This window comes from Furipterus horrens, unplaced genomic scaffold, assembly GCF_987537825.1.
Source record: "Furipterus horrens unplaced genomic scaffold, mFurHor1.1.pri manual_scaffold_10, whole genome shotgun sequence".
Lineage (NCBI taxonomy): Eukaryota > Metazoa > Chordata > Mammalia > Chiroptera > Furipteridae > Furipterus > Furipterus horrens.
The window spans coordinates 54820637-54835560 of record NW_028327180.1 but is presented as its reverse complement, the minus strand read 5'-3'; the positions used below and the strand labels follow the sequence as shown (position 1 = coordinate 54835560).

At 47.2% G+C, this 14924-nt stretch overlaps 1 long non-coding RNA gene across 2 annotated transcripts in view; it reads right to left on the bottom strand.

Annotated features, from left to right (window-relative positions):
* LOC150000255 (uncharacterized) overlaps nt 1–12064 on the bottom strand; it is a 41804-nt gene extending 29740 nt beyond the window's left edge. Inside the window, exons 1-2 of one of the 2 annotated variants that reach the window (XR_016513434.1) lie at nt 11584–12064; nt 9499–9613 (exon numbers count right to left, since the gene is read on the bottom strand). This is a non-coding gene — a long non-coding RNA (uncharacterized LOC150000255). Of the gene's footprint in view, nt 1–9498; nt 9614–11233; nt 11276–11583 lie in introns of those variants that run through there. The other variant, XR_016513433.1, reaches the window with a different exon arrangement.
* Between the last annotated feature and the right edge of the window lie 2860 nt (nt 12065–14924).

The following is a 14924-nucleotide window of genomic DNA, read 5'->3' as shown; positions in this document are numbered from 1 at the left end:
CTATGCTAGGGACCTCACATAAGTGGAATCCTACAGTGTTTGTCTTTGTCACTTAGAACAAGGCCCTTGAGGTTCTTCCATGTTGTAGCATGTGTCAGGATTTCCTGCCTTTTTAAGGTTAAGTAATATACCATTGTATGTATGTACACATTTTATTTATCCATTCATCCACCAATGGACACTTGGGTTGCTTCCACCTTTTGGCTATTATAAATAATGCTGCTACAAATATGGTTGCACAAATATCTGTTTGAGTTCCTTATTAATTATATATTTAATTTTTAATATATCTTTAATTGCATTAAAAATTTTTTATTGATTGATTTGAGAGAGAGGAAGGAAGAGAGGGAGAGAGAGAAAGAGAAATATCCATTTGTTGTTCCACTTATTTATGCATTTACTGGTTGATTCTTGTATGTACCCTGACTGGGGATCAAACCCACAACCTTGGCATATCAGGACAATGCTCTAACTCAACTGAGCTACCTAGCCAAGGCTATTAATTGCATTTTAATGGTTGTATCCATTTGCCTACATCAGTGCCTGACATACAGCAAGGATTTAGTAAATATATGTGAAATTAACAGCCAAATGAACAAATGAGTGAACAAATGAACGAGTGACTCCCAAATTGGACACCAACTCAGACAGAGCTGTATTACTTGTCCTGCAGGTCCCAGCCATGGTATGTTAACCCCAGGAGGCTGAGTCAGTTAAGAAACTAATCTTTTTGGATTCCATCCGAGAAGTGAAGAAAACATGTCCCCTGCCTTGGTTTGTTGCCTTTGCCTCCAATTGTTGCGCCATGGGCAGCCCGGCTGCCTGAAGTCAAGATACCAGTTCGAGGGAGGCACAGCTGAGGCCAGTCAGAGGAGAAGGAAACCTTTACCTGAGACATGAGGATCCACTCAGTACATTCCTTCCCATGAAATAATAACAATGTTAATAGCTAACATTTTCCTGTGCTTACTCTGTGCCAGGTGCTTGAATTAGGCACTGTGAGGCTCCTCACTTTATAAAATAAAACACAAAGGCACAGAGAAGTTCATTCATGTGCCCACCATCACCCCGCTGGAAATGGCAGGAGGTGGTGTGTGTACTCGCACACTTGACCTTGACCTTGACCCCAGAACTTGCCGGTGGAGGAAGAAGGCGCTGCAACCACTCAGGCTGAGAGCAGCTGTCACTAGTTATGTTCAGTTAACCAGTGTCCTTTTACAATAGTTTTTTCTAAGTTTGAATAATATTTGTTGAATACATTTTGGAAACCAGACAAAATATTTAAGTTGCATAATCCCTCTGAAACAATAACCACTTTTAACACATTAGAATATTTCCTCATAATAGTTTCTACTACTTACATATTTTCACTTAGTTGACATACAGTCAGCCCTCCATATGCACCAGTTCCACAGCTGTGTATTCAACCAACCACAGTTGAAAACTATTCAAAAAAGTGTTAATTGTTGCTGATATGTACTATGTAGTTAGGCCTGGGATGGCTACATCTGTGCTGACCATGTACAGACTTCTTGTTCTTGTCATTAGTCCCTAGACAGTGCAATATAACAGCTACTCACACAGCATTTACTTCGCATTAGGTATAATAAATAATCTAGAGATAATTTATAGTATACAGGAGGGTGCGGTACATTATCTACAAATACCACACATTTTCATATAAGCTTTGGTTCCCTGGGTGGGTCCTGGAACCAGGCTCCCGTGGATACCAAGGGACGACTGTGATGGCGGTCTTCACTCTTCAGAAAGAGGCATCGGTCCTCCTATCCTAATAATCTGCGATCTCCTCCCTTTTTCCTGCCTTGGCTGTCCTCTGCAGGCCTCTAATGTATTCCCCCAAGTGATGCACTGAGATGGGAACATCCTCTTACAACAACGCTGGCAGCTGGCCCCCGGTGCTCACCGTGGCAGGCCCTGCGCCCAGAAGCACTTCACGTAAGTTTTCTCACGCAGTTCTCACGGCCACAGCATTGGTGCTCATTTTACTGTTGTGGAACCTGAGACTTAAGATTTCACATGTGGCTCTTTCTCTTCCCCTTCCCTTACTGAATAACTCAGCCCCATGGGGTGAGGCCTAGAAATATAGGTATCCACAAGTGGTGGGGAGGGGTCTAGATGGAGTGCCGGAGCCCTCACTTCACCCAAACAGGTGAAGAGGATGTTTGTATGAAAGTAGAAGGCCTCAGGTCAGGGGGAGTCAGTGTGGGGTGTTCAGACACTGAGCATGGTGAGGAGCATGCACAGTAGTTTGGGTGTGCTCTGGTGTGGGGCGATAAAACCCAAGCATGGTGAGGACACAGGACATGCAGGAAGTGGGGAGTGGCAGGGAACATCAGAGCCCAGCTGTGTACATGAGTGGGGCGCTGAGCCCAAGTCCAGTGGAGACGGCGTCCACTGAGCAGGGTACCAGCGGAAGACTGGTCACATAGACAGGGGTGATTGATAAGTAGCCACATTGCAGAGAATGTGAGCCAGGTCTCTCCCTGTTGGAGAAAAGAATGATAAAGAAAGGAAGAAAACCAGAATGAATCCTGCAGTGCCAGGCTGGTTTGAGACCATGGCATGAGTTCACTGTTTCCAACAGTACAGGTAGCTATAGAAACAGATAGTTACATATAGATGTAAATATATGAATATGCCTTCAGTATATGCCTAGCTCTGACCACCTAGAGGGCTTGGGAGTGGCAATTCCCCAATTGTAATGAGCAAATCTCAGTTCCTAAATCCATTCTCTGCTGGAAAAAACCAGTGCTCCTAGGACAAGTGGCTGGGACAGGGAGAGGATAAGGTGTGCCTAGAATATCCTTAAACTAGTCTTATAATAAACTAGGAAGCCATCCAACACAGTTGGCTGCCCCGCGCAGTCGCTGCCCAGCTCAGGGCCCTGCACAGAGCAGGTGGCTCTGCCTGCCGAGCTGTCTCCACCTGGCCAGCCCCCTGAAGCTCACATGCCACCTCAGTCCCTGAAACGAGAGTGCTGTGTCCTTTGATTCCTGAGCAGGGAGAGCTAAGTTCCTGGCACCCTGTGGTGTGACAGCTTCCAGGACTTCCCCTGCGCTCACTCCAGAGATAGCTGAGCTGCCTCTGACGTGCCCTGGAGAGATCTGGTCTCTTCCCACGCGAGGGCGGAGGCCCCGGGGCGGGGCTCCGAGGCTGCAGAAGCACAGGAGGGCTCCGGTGTCCGGGGCGCTGCACGCACAAACGCTAAGCGGCTGCCTTCACGCAGAAGGAAGAACACAGCTGCATCTGACAGGTTAACTTTCTGATTCTCAGGTATTAGGATGGAAGAGGATGGGGTTTTTTGTTTGTTTAATATTTTTTATTTTTAAATTACAGTTAATGTACAAATAATAAAATGGCAGTATCTATCTATAAACAATTACTTTAAATGCAAATGAATTCCATGCTCCAGCCAAAAGACATGCAGGGGCTGAATGAATAACAAAACAAGCTCCTTACATATGTTGTCTGCAACAGACTCGCTTCAGATCTGAAGACACACACAGACGGTAAAGAATGGGAAAAGATATTTTATTAAAAAAAAAAAAAAAAAAAAAAAAAAAGCTGGGTCCTGAATGGTGTGACTCAGTTGGTTGGGCATTACCCCGCAAAGTGAAAGCTCACCAGTTTGATTCTTGGTCAGGGTATATGCCTAGGCTGGTATAAGTATTGCTACCCCAGCTTTTTATATTTTTTCTAAGAGAGAGGGGAAGGAAGGGAGAAAGAAAGGGAGAGACATTTATATAACTTATGAAGTAACCAGCCCGATAAATCTAGTACCCATCTAACACCATATATAGGTATTACAGTATTATTGACTATATTCCCTAAGCTGTACTCTACATCCCCATGACTGTTCTGTAACTACCAATTTGCACTTCTTAATTCTTTCACCTTTTCACCCATCCCCCATTCCTGTCCCATCTGACAACTGTCAAAATGTTCTCTGTATCTCTGAGTCTGTTTCTGTTCTGTTTGTATATTTTGTTTTCTTTCTTTCTTTCTTTCTTTCTTTCTTTCTTTCTTTCTTTCTTTCTTTCTTTCTTTCTTTCTTTGAATTCACATTTAAGTGAAATCATTTGGCATTTGTCTTTCTCTGACTGACTTATTTCACTCAGCACATACCCTCTAGGTCCATCCATGTTGTTGCAGATGGCAAGATTTCGTTCTTTTTTATGGCTGAATCACATTCTGTTGTATAATATGCTCTTCCTCTTTATCCACTCATCTACTGACAGACACTTAGGTTGCGTCCATATCTTGGAGATATTAAATAATGGTGCATGAGTAGATAGATGTATATGTCTTTACAATTTAGTGTTTTGGATTTTTTTGGATAAATACCCAGAAGTGAAATTTCTGGGTCCTTCTTTGTCTCTTGTTACAGTCTTTGTTTTAAAGTCTATTTTGTTTGGTATAAGTATTGTTACTCCAGCTTTTTTTTTTTTTTTAGAGAGAAGGGAAGAGGAAAGAGAGGAAGGAAATCATTGATTTGAGAAGGAAACATCAGTTGGTTGCCTCTCATATGCACCCTGATTGGTGACCAAACCCGCAACACTTAAGCATGTGCCATGATGGGGAATTGAACCAGTGAGCTTTCACTTTGCAGGGCAATGCCAAACCAACTGAGTCACATCATTCAAGGCCCAGCTTTTTTTAAAAGAATCTTAGCCCATCCCTTTACAATGTGTGTGTGTCTTTAGAACTGAAGTGAGTCTGTTGTAGAAAACATATGTAAGGAGCTTGTTTTGTTATCCATTCAGCCACCGTATACCTTTTGATTGGAGTATTTAATTCATTTCCATTTAAATTGTTTATAGATATGTATTTATTGCCATTTTATTATTTCTATTTTTGATACCTCCTCCTCCTTCTTCTTGAAGACTCTTTAACATTTCTTGTAATACTGGTTTGGTGGTGATGAACTCCTTTAGCTTTACCTTGTCTGGGACGCACTTTCTCTGCCCTTCCATTCTAAATGATAGCTTTGCTGGGTAGAGTAGTCTTGGTTGTAGGTCCTTACTTTTCATCATGTTGAATATTTAGCGCCAACCCCTCTGGCCTGCAAAGTTTCTGTTGAGAAATCAGCTGACTGTCTTATGAGAGCTTCCTTGTAGGTAACTGATTGTTTTTCTCTTGTTGCTTTTAAAATTCTGTGTCTTCAACCCTTTGCCACTTTAATTATGATATGTCTTGCTGTAGGCCTCTTTGAGTTCATCTTGAATGGGAATCTGCACTTCCTGGACTTATAGTCTAATTCTTTCACCAGGTTAAGGAAGTTTTCCATCATTATTTTTTCAAATAGGTTATCAATTGCTTGCTCTCTCCCTTTTCCTTCTGCCCCCCCACCCCCCCGATGCAAATGTTGGTATGCTTGAAGTTGTTCCAGAGGCTCCTTACACTATCCTCAATTTTTTGGATTATTTTTTCTTTGCGTTTCTCCAATTGAGTGTTTTCTGCTTTCTTATCTTTCTTTTTTTTCTTTTTAATTTTTTTTATGTATTCACTTGCTGATTTTTTTTTTTTAATTTGTTTGTTTCTTTCTTTCTTTATTTTTAGAGAGAGGGGAAAGGAGAAAGAGAGGGAGAGAAACATCACTGTGTGGTTGTCTCTCACTCACGCCCCCAACTGGGGACCTGACGTGCAACCTAGTCATGTGCCCTGACTGGGAATCTGTGTTCTTATCTTTCAAATAGCTGATTTGATCCTCTGCTTCACCTGCTCTACTGTTGATTCCCATAATGTCATCTTCATTTCAGTTAGTATATTCTTCATTTCTAACTGGTTCTTTTTCATGCTTCCTATCTCCATTTTTACATTTCCTAGTCCTTTGTTGATGTTTTAAGTTTCTCTACTCTTCCCCTAAGTTCACTGAGCTTCCTCATAAGCAGTATTTCGAACTCTGCATCTAGTAGGTTGCTTTTCTCCATTTTGTTTAGTGCTTTTTATGGAGTTTTGCTCTGTTCTTTCACTTGGGCCATGTTTTTTTGTCACCTCATTTTGCCTGCCCCCCTGTATTTGTTTCTATGTATTAGGTAGAGTTTCTATGTCTTTTAAGGTTGGTAGAGTGACCTTAGGTAGTATGTGTATTGTAGAGCCCAATGGCACAACCTCCCCAGTCACCCGAGCTGAATGCTGCAAGTGTGCCCCCTGTGTGCACCCTCCTGTTGTAGTTGAGCCTTGACTGCTGTTGACATGTCAATGGAAGGGATTTAACCCCTGACTGTGAGGACTGGCTGAGACCACCATGGAGGATCTGCTGTACAGGGACTGACCCCACAGAACAGAATTCTCTTCAGCAGGTACACACCAAGTCCACTCCTTAAGTGTGTCGCTTGTGGAGGTTTTTGGGCCTGAATCTGTCTACCAAGTACACTGGCTCTGAGATCCCCCCAGAGGTGCAGGCCAACATCAGCAGCTGCCTGTAGGCTGCCCAGATCCACCCTGCATGGGGTATAGAGCAATTTGCAGGTGGCTGCTACTTGTGCTGGACTTGAAATTCCCTGGGAGAGGCCCAGCTGCAAACCAAAGCTGGCTACTCCTAGTGCCAACCCTGGGGCAACTGAGCAAGAGGTATAGAGCACACAGAGGCCAGATGCTGCCTGTTTGAGAGATTTTAAGAAAATTGGCAGAATGAGCCAAGACAGGCTGTTTGTATGGAAAAGACATTGGGCTTGGGTGGGCTGGCAAGTTGGGTGGGGCAGAGTCTCAGGGAATTGCCAGGCTGGGGCAAAGTGTTATCCTGGTTGATGGAGTCTCAGATATGGCACCTGCCTGCCTGTGGCTCTGTGGGGTGAGGGCTCAGAAAAGAAACAATGGCCTCTGCCAGTACTTCTGCCTGGGAGAAAGTTGCCCCTCTAGCTTTCACCCTGATGCCAGACTCTTCAGTTCCTCCCCATAGGCCTCTCGTGCCTTTCAAGCTGCCCCAGTGCTAGAGCTCAGAGGGAGTGAGTTTGACTAAGTGTCTGTGTGTGGGCTCTATAAGAGGACTGCTTGGGACTCCAGAAGCCCTGTCTCACTCAGCCACACTCTCCCCCAGTTTTTACAGCCAAAAGGATAACTTCTCTTCCTGACACTGGAAACTTGGCTGGAAGGCCTGATATGGGGCTGGGGCCCCTCACTCCTCAGAGGGTATCTCTGCAGCCAAGATATCCCTCTCAATTTAACCATCACATGTGGGTGTGGGACCAGCCTGTTCTGCATCTGTGCTCCTCCTTTTTTACGCCCTTAGTTACAGGACTTTAGTCCAGCCAGATTTCAGGTGGTTCTGAATCAGTTGTTCTATAGTTTAGTTGTAATTGTGATGTGGTTGTGGGAGGTTCCAAGTTAACTATTCCATCATCTTGACCCAAACCCCATTTTTTTCCTCTTCCTTCCTGAAAAGTCTCAAATAACCATTTTAAAAAAGCTCTTCTGGATTTCCTATTAGGATGAGATTCTTAACATCTATCAAGACACTTGTTTAACCCATGTCCCTAGTGGACAGAAAGAAAAAAGGTTAACTCAGAAACAAAATCCTCCTAGCCCAACACAGAGACCACAGGATGGCAACAGTTGCTAACTTCGCCTCTGTGGTCACCTCAGTCCACACCACCCAATGCATGGCCTCCCTCTCTCATCTCCTCCCTTCTTCCTCTACAGATTCCAGCCAGAACCATGAGCCTCTGACTCAGACTGCCTGTTGAGTCCACCTGTAGTTAAGGCCATGATGCTAGAGGACATGTGTTGATCTGATGAGCTGGGGGAAGGGCGGGGGTGGCCACATAAAGGAAGAAGAGTCTTCTTGGGCCATCTCACAGTGACATTTCTAAAAGACACGCCTCTCATGATGAGCTAGTTTGCTTCAAAATCTCCCACAAAATCCCTCCCATCACACGCTTCTTCGCAGTATGAATTTTGCCAGTCCTCCTATCAAGAGATGGGGTCCACATCCTTCTGCTGAGCCCTGCCTGGCTTTGTGACTTTTTCAGTCAGCAGAATGCAGGAGAGGCGACATTGAATGACTCCTAGGCCTTGGCAATAAAGGCCTCTGGGAGCCTGCTGCCATGCTGTTAAGAAGTGGTGTGTCCTACAAAAGGAATGAGAGGACCCCTGGAGAATGAAGGGGCTCCCACTGATGGCCAGTACCCCCCGCCAGCCACGTGAGGCCCTCTTGTCCCTCCCCAACTGGGCTGCCATCTGCCTACACCACACACAGGACCCCAGGCAAAAATGTGCAGCAAAACCACCCAGATGGCAGATTCGTGAGCAAATAAATGGTTGTTGTTTTAAGACACTAGGTTTGGGGGTGAAAGATTGTTAGTTATACTGGAAAGGAAACTAAAACATCTGCTAAAGCTGGCTGCTTTTTCTAGCACAACTCAGGTGTGTTAGACTAAGAGTCTCTATCCCTTTTCTCCATCTTACCCAGAATCCATCTAGTATCCTGCCTAGCATGGGCCGGGGCCCCTTCTCAGCAAGAGAAGGAGGGGAGAAGACAGCGATGCAACCTAGCAGTTACACCTGCAAGTATCTAATGAGCACCTGAACTCCATTCAGTCTGGATGATGTAGGAACATAAAGATACATCTGGTAGCATTTCTAACCCTGGGAAACTTACACTCCAGATAAGGAGGCAAAACTCATAAACATAAAACAATGGCAGGCAACTCACAATCCCTTAAGTGTGTGGAATGACCCTGAATGCTATGAGTTTACAGAATAGGGTGCAGCTGTCAGGGAAGGACCACGGGTGGCCTTGGGGCTTGCTCTAGGCCTGCAGGATCGAAGTACTGGCTGACGTGGGACAGAATATTCTAGGTGTGTATGTCTGGGGGATATCCTGTGAGTTGGTATGAAGATATGCATGAGCTTGCTGAGCAGCAGGCAGCAGTGATGCTGAGAGAAGGAAGACACAGCCTGGTCAGAAGGAAGAGAGCTCTCACAGTCATCTCACTCACTCTGTGCACCTGTGAGGTTCGCTGGGACATTTGAATGACATTCAACACTGATTCCAACCAAGCCTGCTTGGCATCTCAGTATGTAAAGTTCTGAGGAAAGACAGTACATCCAAGAATGAGCCTGTCAGCAAGCAGGACCCACCTGGAGAGGAAAGCAGGCTAGGCCAGGCTCTGGAGGGCTTGGTGGCGATTGCACTGTTTGCATTTACGGCCACATTGTGTGGCTTAGCCCTGATGGTTCCATCAATCAAGCTGCTTTCTAAATCACGGCCTCACCTTTGGCACAAAGAGAAGCTTCACCTGCCCTGGCCAGCATCCCGGGCGTTCACAGAACCAAGCTCTGTCCTGGGGGAAACCGTAGTGTCTTGGTGCCTTGCTCTGCCAAGTCCACCACACCTTTCCAGGTTTCCTCCTCCTTCCCCTTGGGGGTGCCACCCTTCCCACCAGGCACCTCTGCATGGTGTCAGCCATGCCAGGGCTCTGACCTCACTGGAAGGCTGCTCCCACTCCATCCCACAAAAATGGCAGTTCCACTCACCAACAGCCTGAACTTGGGAGGAGCTATTTAGGAATGCACCTTCTGGAAGGGAGGCTCCACAGTCCGTATCCTTACTCCCGACTTCCAGGTGGAGAAACTGAGTCATGGATGTGACCTACCAGGGCATTCAAAACACTTTAGTGACTCAGTGAGATCCAAATGCCACAAAGCCCCACCCACAGCATGTGACCTCAGGCACCTCACTTTGCTCTGCGCCAGTATCATTGACACGGGGTCTGGCTGGCACCACAAGTTTTGCCTGAGGCTCTACTGTGGCACTTCTAAGGTTCTGCTAGTCACACCCAACTGAGCAGCTGTTAGAGCTAGAATCCTGAACCCACCCCAGACTTGCCAATCAGGGAGTCCTGGCTGAGGACAATCTGGGTGGTTCTATGTGTGTCTGTGCATGTCCATCATTCTGATGCCATCGATGTCAGTACATTCCCCCTGGCTGAAAGGTAAGAATCCCCAGAGAAGAATAAAAGTAAGACCATAAATCGTGATGCAGACCCAGTCTCTAAGGGGCTGCGTAGGCGAGGAACTGCCGGCCTGCTAGGCCAGGCGCCTGCTCTGTTCCTTCCTGGGACACAATGTTGCTGGACTCTATTGAGCTCTTAGCTGTGTTTGCGCAATGTCCAGGGAGGCCTCACAAGCTCACGTCCTTCTTCCGGGAGGGAAAAGGACTAAGGTATTAAGCACTTACGCTGGGAAAGACACTACAGGTTTACACATATTATAAATCTTTACCACACTGAGATACACGGAGGGCTGAAGCCTTCTCCGCACCCTCCTCGCATCCACCTCGCACCAAGAGCTGTAGGGCTGTGGACTGGCCCAGGACCTTTATGTGTGTGTGGGGGGGGGCGGGGGGGGGGTCCCACTCTTCCAGTCCTGGATCGCAGCAAGCCTCTGCCCCCTGCCTCAATCAACTCATTGCCTTGGCATGGGGTACCCACGACTCCACTGGAAGATCGCCCCCATCTTTCAAGGCCCACGCCTCCTCTGTCGTGACGCTGGCAAACCCCGCGGACAAACCGAGGTCCAGACCGCCCTATAGCTGCTCCTTCTCAGGCTCCTCGGTGACCCGTATTCCAGTTCTGCACCCTACTCCTCGGCCCCGCTCACACTGCGCGGTAGGTCTCGCTAGGGGTCGCCGAGTGCCCTCTTCTTGCCTCCGCCTGGCCACCCAGTGCCCTGGCACGACCCCAACATTCTTCCCCTCCCCGCGCCCCTTCCGCGCCCCTCCCGCGCGGTCCAGCCGCCAAGGACGAAAGGGCGGTGGGAACGGGCGGGTAAGAACCGAACTGCCCAGAAGCGTGCTGTGACCGGAAACCCGGGCGCGGTGACTGCGAGGGAGCCAAGGCTCTGCCGCAGCCTGCAAACCCCATCCTGCCCTAGCCGTAGGTGCGCCCGCACGCGCCCGCGGGCCCTTCCTTCCGAAGCCCAGGCCCCGTCTCCTCCCCTAAGGAACCAGCATAAAGCTTTGCCAGGGACAACGCTCTCCACCGGAGAGAGGGACGCGGCCCACCCCTGCCAAGTCCAGGCCTCCGCCCCAGCGGCCGGGGGCGCCCCCGCCCTACCCCCTTCCTCTTCCCATCCCGCCTCTCTTCCCCTCGCCTTCCCTCCCACCACCAGCAGCTCTCTACCCTCCCCACCCAGTTCCTCTCCCTGTCCTCAGCACCCTGGTGCTCTCTGCCACCTTCCACCCTCCACCTTGCCCCACCCTGCTCCGCACCTCACTTCTTGCCTTTCCTCTCGGCCCCTCACTGTGCCCCTCTCCGCTCCCCACTACCCCTCGGCTCCCTTCCGGCCCCGCGCCAGCCGCCGCCCCGGCACCCCCACGCCTCAGTCTCAGGCACCACGCGTCATCACTCGTCCCACCTCCTTCCCAGCCAATCGGTCCGGGGCTGCACCCCCACTTGCCCTCCCCAGGGAAACCTGCAGCGGGAGGTGCGGGTCCGGGATTCGCACGTGCGTGCCAAGCCCGCGGTAGGACAACTCCCGGTGCAGAAGAAACCAGATGGGCGGGGCCAGGCGGCCGTCAGCTGAAATCGCGGAGCTGACATTTAGCACTTTATGACTTACCAAATGCTTTCCTGTAAACGATCTCACTGGTACCTCAAAACAGCCCAGCGAGGCGGTGTCGTCATCTCTTTCCACAGGGGAGGAAACGAACGCGCGCGAGACGCAGTAAGTCCCCGGCTGGGTGGTGGAGCGCGGCTCGGCCAGGCACAGCCCCAGGCCCGACTCCACCGTCCTGCTGCTCAAAAACCGAGGACAGCTTGTCCCGCGTGATGTTTCTAGGTCCCCGCCGTTTGAGATCCACTCGCCTGGACTACTCTTCCTAGAGTTTTGGTAGCTGGACTGAGAGGCGCAGTTTCGGGACGGACGTTTAGGTTGAGGAAGCCGAGAGAACAGCGACGACCCAAAAGTTCACCTTGGTGTTTCTTCTGCTACAAGTCTGGCTGATCTAACGGAGGAATTTGCCTGTTAAAAAGAAAGCCAAAGACAGAAAGACCTTGGGAGCTACGTGAATGGCAGAAACCCTCGGTAGATAGGCTGTACTTGTGAGTGTCCCCCAGGACGCACCCAGCCTGGCCTTTCTGCGCCTTGGGCTTGCAGCGCTGCTCAAATGACAGCCAGGCACACCCCAGACAGAGGCCTGGAATAGGCACATTGTGAGCATAGGTCCGCCTTATCCAGACCCTCCCTCACCAGGTTACCAGCTCGCTTGGTCCAGCCCCCCACAACTCCCAGAACAGACCCTCTGCCTCAGGGCCCTTGGACCTGAAGTGCTGCAGCTTCTTCCTTCAGCATCTGCAGAGCTCATCTCCTCTACCCAAAGGCCCGCTTCCCAGTGAGGGCTCTCTCACTCTTCCACTGCCGCCGTTTCTCCCTAGCTCTCATCGGTGTCTAAGAAGTGCTTCTCAACCCTGATGTCCCTGTGAACTACCTGGGCATCTGCCGCAACATGGATGCACATTCAGGTGGTTCAACACAGGCCCATGTGGTGCTGCTGCCATATCTCTGCTGGCAGGTGGTGGAGGGCATTTTAAACAGAAAGTATCTACACTATGCCGTGCTCTTCAGCTTTACATCATTTTACTTTCTCCTGGTGCTAGCATGTAAGTGCCAGGCAGATAAAGATTCGGTTTGGTTTGTTCCCTACTACATCCTCAGCGCCTAGAATGGTCACTGGCACACAATAGGGGCACAGGATTATTTGCAGAAAGAAGGAAAGAGGGAAGGAAGGAAATGAAATACAAGCCAAAAAGAAAACAGAGCTGATAACTATAATGTCATCCAAAGCAAAATGCAAGGTGAACACTAAATGGAACAAAGGTTCATTTTGTATTTATAAAAAAGGGGGAAAATAACAGTCTAAAACGTTGGGTCTAGAGAGGTATGCTATCAACTTATGTAAAGTAAAAACTGGCAAAAAAACATGAAAAACAGCAAATATCACATTGACTTTAAAAAGTTAAACCCCCTCTCTCAGTCACACTTGTTAGGCAAAAGGTGATGTAGAAGACTTGTATAAAGAAATTAACTTGATTTGAGTTCTTTTTGTTTTGGTAAAATATACATAACATAAAATTTAGTATTTTGGCCACTTTAAAATGTATGGTTCAGTGGCATTAAGTACTTTTGCATCACCACTGTCCACCTCCAGAACATTTCTGTCTTTCCAAACTGGATCGCCGGACCCATTAAACAGCAAGTCCCTGTTGCTCTCAGCTGCCAGCCTCTGGCAGCCACCCTCCTGTTTCTGACTGAATTTCACTACTCCTGGTACCTCATGTAAGCGGAATCATACAATGTTTGTCCTTTTGTAACTGGTTTATTTCACATAGCACGATGGTTTCAAGGCGCCTACACATGCTGAGGTATGTTAGAAGTTCCTTCCTTTTTAAGGTTGAATCATAGCCCATTGCATGAATACACACCACATTTTCTTCCTGTGCATCTATTGGTGGACACTTGGATTGTTTCCACCTTTAGGCTATTGTAAATAATGCTGCTATGAGCATGAGAGTGCAAATACCTCTTTGAGTCCCTGCATTCAATTCATATATGTATCTCCAGAAGTGGGGTTGCTGGATCATATGGACCATTACTTCTTTAATTTTTTGAGGAAGCACAATACTGTTTCTGACAGCAGATGTACCATTTTATATTCCTGTCAGCAATGCACAAGGATTCCAATTGGTCTACATCCTTGTCTGCCCCTAATATGATTTGCAAATATCTGCTCCCATTCTGTGGGTTGCCTTTTCATTATGCTCATAGGGTCCTTTGAAGCACAAAAGTTTTAAATTCTTTTTAAATCTTCACCTGAGGATATATTTACTGATGAGAGAGAGAGACAGAGAGACAGAGACGGAGACAGAGAGAGAAAGAGAGAGAGAGAGAAAGAGAGAGAGATAGATGTGTGAGAGAAACATCAATCGGTTGCCTCCCTTATGCACCCAGGGCCAGGGCAAAAGTTTCTAATTTGGATGAAGTCCAATTTGGTTTTTCTTTTTGTTTTTGTTGCCTGTGCTTTTGGTGTCATATCCAAGAAATTATAGCCAAATCTCATGTCATGAAGTTTTCCCCCTACCTTTTATTCTAAGAGCTTTATAGTTTTAAGAGCTCTGTATTTAATTTTACAGAGAATATATATTCTTTTTAAAAGCCTGATACATTTCAAAAGTAGAAATTGTACAGACCACGATAACTAGGTGCAATGCAATAAAAACTAGTGATGAACATATTAGTAATTGCATATTTGAAAGTTGCTAGGAGAGTAGGTCTTAAACATTCTCATCACAAGAAGAAAATTGTAATTATGTGTGGTGATGGATGTTAACTAGACTTACTGTGGTGATCCCAATATACACATGTATCAAATCACGTTGTACACCTCAAACTAACACAATGTTATATGTCAGTTCTATTTTGATAGGGGAAAAAAGGAAACAAAAGTACTGGAAGCTGAAGCAAGTCACTGGGACTTGGTTCACTACGAGGGTTTTCCTTCCTGCCCATCTCTGATTCCTGTGGAGTTCAGCGTAAAGCCCTCACACAACTGGGGTCGATCAGTTCCGGTCAAATAAACAAGTTTCTCCTAAACACACACACACACACGCACATGCGTGCTTCCCCACTCACCCTCCACCCCACTATTAAAAATAAGCCAGTAATTAATAACAATGGCTAATTGACTGGAAATGTTAGAACCCTCTGTTTCACTCCTGGGTAAAAGAAAAACTCAAGACTGAAATGACAGATTGGTTAGAAAATAACTGAGAACATTTACCTATGAAAAATAAGCTTAAGGAAAACAAAAGGAAAAAATTAATGAGGATAAGGCTAGAGGGATGGCCAGGCATGGGGGCAGAGGTGCAGATGATGTTGAGGAGAGAGCAAAGGCTCAGAAGGGC